Source organism: Rhipicephalus sanguineus, chromosome 1 (assembly GCF_013339695.2).
Source record: "Rhipicephalus sanguineus isolate Rsan-2018 chromosome 1, BIME_Rsan_1.4, whole genome shotgun sequence".
NCBI classification, from domain to species: Eukaryota; Metazoa; Arthropoda; class Arachnida; order Ixodida; family Ixodidae; genus Rhipicephalus; species Rhipicephalus sanguineus.
In genome coordinates, this window is record NC_051176.1 from 307754799 (window position 1) to 307760798 (window position 6000).

Consider the following 6000-nt stretch of genomic DNA (forward strand, 5'->3'; position numbering starts at 1 on the left):
CGTGACAGTGTGTATTGCAAATTTTTTTTTTTCTCTGACACCATTGATGCCCTAGCAGAGCTGTGCGCCACAAATCTAGCAGGTGGTGACTTGTAAAGCTGACACATCGTGCAAGGCTTGTAAGCCATCTGGCAAGCGGAGTTGCTTCAGCTCATTGCTGCAGTGGGCATCTTGCTCTCGCTATCCACTCAACCTTCAAAATTGGATAGCACAAGACTGAACAGGTCCTGTGCATCTGTGTTCCTTCTAAGTCTTGTTCGATTTCCCATTATGCAATTTTGAAGATTATGAGCCAACTAGCCTATCAACGTATTTTGTTTGTTATCCACCCAACGCTCGCAGGATCCAAGTGTCTGCGGCTGTAGCTTCACCCCTGGAGACACAAACACTTTGCCCGAGTTTAGGCTGATCGGTGATCGTTCCCATATACCTTTTGTTTGTCCGCATGCTTTTGGAGATGGTCACCGTACAAGAGAATATAATAAGAACAGCTGGTAGTGTGGCGGCACATTGCAGAGCAGATCTTCCACACACTTGGTCTCTGTTGCCTGACGGCGCGTGCTCGATGGAGCTTGACCTGTCGAGTGCGCGTGATGGTTGGCTGTTTGACAAGTTGAGGAGGCAAAGCAGGGTCGAGGAGGGTGTCACTATAATTGCTTGCAGCTGCCTTGGTATGCTGTGCGTGGCTCAATTCATGGCGCAAATGATTTGATGATGATGTAGAATAAATTCTTACAAAAAATTTAAAAGACAGTTTCAGGGTCCCTTCAAAGTCAAGTTTACTTGGCTCTTATCCTATTCGAAATTACCTTCGTGAATACATTGGCGTTTTTCCAACTCTCTGTTACATTCGAATTTTTGCATCTTGCCGTATGACCGTGTGCGGTACGGCGTCACTCTCTGCGTACCTTTGCAAAACAAGGCGGCTGAATGAACGGCTTGGGCACTCCAGACAAGCGTGATTCATACTGTAAGACATGTTTCGGTACATAAAACTAGTACAAGTAATGGCGAAGTTAACGAAACATCGCCCTGCGCACTGTTAGAATAAAATGATAAGTCGTTCTTTAGCTGTTTCTTGTTTACAAGTACCAGGTTTTCAAACGCCCCAGTCGGCCAACAGGATTATTCATTACCGCAGTACAACGAATCTAAGAACTTCCCTAGGATTAACGATAAGGGAGTGCCCTTACTACTAGATGGCGATATAATATCAGTAGTGGTTATCACTTACGCAATGCCGAACATTGGACGAGTTGGTGCAAGTTAATCATGTCGAACTGTAGCGGCTGTAGTGCATGAAAACACAAGATCGGTTCTTTCGCAGAAAACTTTTTTCTGCTCGCGCAGCGATCGTGGATGAGCATCTTGTGCCGCAGTTCGAAATGTTTATCACGCTCCGTATCCACAACGTAAGAACGGCAGCATAGCTATGTGATCACGCTCTCTGATATGTAAATGTAACAGGTACGCCGACATTTCAGACTAGCGGAGCAGAACTCGAAATAACAGAGATCGCTACTTACTTGTGGCAAGGCAGCGCATTGCAGCACCTTCGCTCTGTTTCGCCCTCGACGTCCGTCAATCAAGCAAAGGCAGTACTAGACGTTCTCTGAGGCAGTCACGACGAAGTCGCTACGGGACACCTGTTCACGGACTACGCTGTCGAAACGAAAACTGCACGACTCGCGGTCATCGTCGTCGGTACAGAGACAAGAGACGAACGCGCGAACATACACGCACACGTGGAACAGATGGAAAGCCGACACCGGTCGGCGAAGCGAAGCGGAGTTCCAGAAAGCTCCGCCAAGATGTGACGGCGCCACCATCGAAAATCCCTAGAGATTCTCTCCCTAGGTACCTAGCTTTCGAACACAAAAGGATTTTGTACGACATATAGACGCTCGCGGATAGCGAAGTCCTGTAGGCGAAGTGCCCAGCGGGCGAGGCGACCTGAGGGATCCTTCAGTGACGACAACCAGCATAGTGCATGATGGTCGGTGATCACATCAAATGGGCGACCATACAAATAAGGTCGGAATTTCGTAAGGGCCCAGATGATCGCCAGGCATTCCTTTTCGGTGACGGTGTAATTCGCCTCGGCTTTAGTAAGCGTACGACTTGCATACGCCACGACATATTCAGGGAACCCTGGTTTGCGCTGCGCAAGGACAGCGCCAAGGCCAACACCACTAGCGTCTGTGTGTACCTCTGTAGGAGCCGTAGGGTCGTAGTGGCGTGGTATGGGAGGCGACGTCAACAAACGGCGGAGCTTTTCGAAAGCGTCGTCGCACTCGGACGACCATGAATGGAGGGGCCCGTTACTTCCGAGGAGCTTCGTCAGAGGCGATATGATAGTCGCGAAATTTCGAATGAAGCGCCGAAAGTAGGAACACAGTCCTAAGAAACTGCGCAGTTCTTTGACGGACGTAGGTTTCGGGAACTCGGTCACGGCGCGAAGTTTGTCTGGATCGGGGAGAATTCCGTCCTTGGACACGACGTAGCCGAGGATTGTCAGCTGCCGGGCTGCAAATCGGCACTTCTTTAGGTTCAGTTGCAGACCGGCGTCGCTCAAACGCGTCAAAACATGCCGTAGGCGTTGAAGATGGGTGGAAAAGTCCGGAGCAAAAACGACGATGTCGTCGAGGTAGCACAAGCACGTGTGCCATTTCAGGTTGCGCAGAACGGTATCCATCATGCGCTCAAAGGTGGCGGGCGCATTACACAGCCCAAACGGCATGACGTTGAATTCGTACAGGCCGTCGGGCGTGACAAAGGCGGTCTTCGGTCGAGCGTCGTCAGCCATAGGTACTTGCCAGTACCCTGAGCGCAAATCGAGAGATGAAAAGAATTCAGCGCCTTGCAGGCTGTCAATCGCATCGTCTATTCGCGGCAGTGGATACACGTCCTTACGAGTGATCTTGTTGAGTCGTCTGTAGTCGACACAGAACCGCACAGAACCGTCCTTCTTCGCAACAAGAACGACAGGAGACGCCCAGGGGCTGTTGGAGGGTCGAATAACATCGCGTCGAAGCATGTCGTCGACTTGCTCGGTGATTACACGGCGTTCTGTGGGAGATACGCGATATGGACGTTGCCGCAGTGGCAGGTGGGCGCCAGTATCGATGCCGTGCGTAACGGCCGAGGTGCGGCCGAGAGGCGTTTGAGCGACATCGAAAGAAGAGCGAAATTCTTCCAACAGGTCCAGAAGCTGGGAACGCTGGACCTGCGTAAGGTTGTCAGCTATGGTGGAACCAAACACGTCAGCGGGTGATGAACCAGACATCGAAACAGCACTGAGCGTACTGGAACTGCGGCCGTGCGTGTCATCGGGTTCGTCCATAACTTGTGCGTCTTCGAGGGGTTCCACGCTGCCGAGACATTCCCCTCGCACCAACGTTACACTGTACGGGGAGGGGTTGATTACAAAAATAGAGGTGCTTCCCTGAGTGATTTGAACGGTCGCGAAAGGCACCCCTATCGGAAAAACTACCATGGTGGATACTGGAAAAGGTGGTGGATATAGTGGAAATAATGCTGGGTATGCTGGAAATCATGGTGTTTTAGTGGACAGTGGTGGGTGGCATGGTGTACGTTAGCTGGGTAAGGTGGAAAGGATGGTGGACGATGGTGGAGAGTAGCAGCAAAATACTGGGTAGGGGTAGGAGACAGCGCCCACTATGGCGCGAATGGTGGAAAGCAGCGAGGGAATGGTGGGTGAGGAAAATGATGGTGTACCATGCTGCACCATGCTGGAGAAGCTGCGCCAAACACCGTCATAATACTCGAAAGCAGTGGCAACTACGATGAGTATAATGTGAAATATCATTGCCGTGCAAATGAACAGCATTTTGAGCTTGTTGGTAATGCCTAATGGAGTAATGTAAAACACAATAGACAGGATCGAACTTGTTTTGTATTTGTAATACACCCCTTGTGAGCATGCCTTTTCTTTATTTCTTATTTACTGACATGAAATGAATCTATATTTTTGTGGTGAGTGGTCGAGCCCCTTGAGCTTTCGTATTCAATGCTACATTTGTTTGCAGTACCTATTGTATTGATCGCGAAAAAATGCTCAAGAGTGTATTGCCTGATTATTATAAAATTTTAATACGATTTTCTTGGCTGAGAATATTGATTCGAGCACGAAGAAAAAGCAAAATTAGTGATCACTGGATAGCAGTTAATTTTTTGACTTCCGTGGGATGTAACTACCCGAGACCACGCCTGTTGCGCTTTAACATTCGCGCTGAATTTGCTGCTCGCTCACATTTATGATAAGGCTGGAAGTAAACATCAACATCATGTGCGCTACGGATGTAAACGTTGAGAAAAAGGTCCGTGAAATGCATGCTGCAACCGAATCACCTCGTGTAAACAGATCGACAATGTACTGTATCGCAAAAACAATTTGCGGCTTGAGCAGAGAACCTCATTTAGACGGGGGCAAGGTGCAAAGCACAGCCGTATACTTAGATTTTGGCGCGCGTAAAGAGCCCCAAGTGGTCGAAATTTCCGGAGCCCCCACACTACAGCGTCTCTCAAAATCATATCGTGCTTTTGGGACGTCGTCAAACCCCAGCAGTTATTATTATCTGAGCCGAGCAGCTGCTTCCCAGCTCCCTCCTCCTCGCTGCGCTGGTAGCGCCTTACAACCTAGCCTCCGAGATTAATGTCTACTGCTCGTCTCTGAGGCCGTGTTCGCCATAAGCGCTGTGTCAATGGCGGCGGTGACGTCACGTCCGACAGCGTCGGCAGTGAAATTCGTTTTGGCCGTGGCCACTGGCGTCGCCGCTGTCGTCCTCCCAGATTTTTCTTTCCTGACATGGCGGCGCGCTGCTTACAGCGTGGTAATGGCGTGGTGATTGTGTTTGTGCTGATGCGGTTGATTTTCGTGCGTGCCCGTGCTTTGTGTTTTATGTTGCGATCATTGACTTAGGCGGAACATCATGAATCAGTGTGATGCGCGGTACACGGCACACTAAGCGAGCTGCAGGCGCCAGCTTCCCAAGTACGATTCCTTTGTTGGTGATCACCATCGATGAAGAGTGCCGGAATAGTTTCTCGCAACGCGCGCTGTGGCATGGAGAATTGACGTGACAGTTCGTGCACATATGAACTCACCATATTGCCTCTAGACCGACGGATGCCTGCAAACGGGGTGGTCAGACGCCGACTCGTTACATCACCTGAAGACCGGCGGACGTCGCAACGTGTACGCTGCCAGCATGTTCTCTTGCGAAAGGTAGGGCTGTGAGTGCTACTCTGTGCACGTTATGCATTATTATTGCTCTATGCGTATTGCCAAGGGATATTGAATACGGTGGTGCTGAATGTCTTTGCAGTTGTGTTGAAGCTGCTCCCGCCCGACGTTTGTGAACAGCTTAATCGATACTGTTACAAAGTGCTTAGATATGTGAGACGGGCGCACTACCCGCCGTAAAACTGAAAGCATAGATCAAATTTTCAACAGAAAGGCTCTCGTCTTACACATGTATTTAACAATTGTCACTGCACTTGTAATAACCAAACTAAAAAATTATTGCTACTGCCATCGGGTTGTGCTGTGACTGGGAATCGGTGAGGCGCGATAAGTTTCATTTGGTGATGCAATAAACAACACTGATTATGCTAGCACCCTTGTGTACTCAAAAGTTTTTACGTCGGAAATAACGGGAATTTGTTCAGAATCCGCCCCTGAATGACGATATAATGTGGTAGGTGGGCTTCTGGGGAAGGCGGAATGGGGTGGGGGTTCGGCACTGCAGCGCTAGCGTCAACTGGCCGGCTGTGTATCCCCGTTGGCTGGGCGCCGGCATCGTCCAATGTGGATTTCTTTTGCCGCTGCAACGTTTGAAAGTTTAGGCTGTGGTTTTGGTGTGTTTTTTTTTTTTCTCTTGCTCAACGTGGGCTAGCGAATCGCGCGTTCGTTTTGCGAGGGGTAGGGTAATTGCCGCGAGAACTGACCCACTTGTGGTTTTAATAAGATTTATTTCA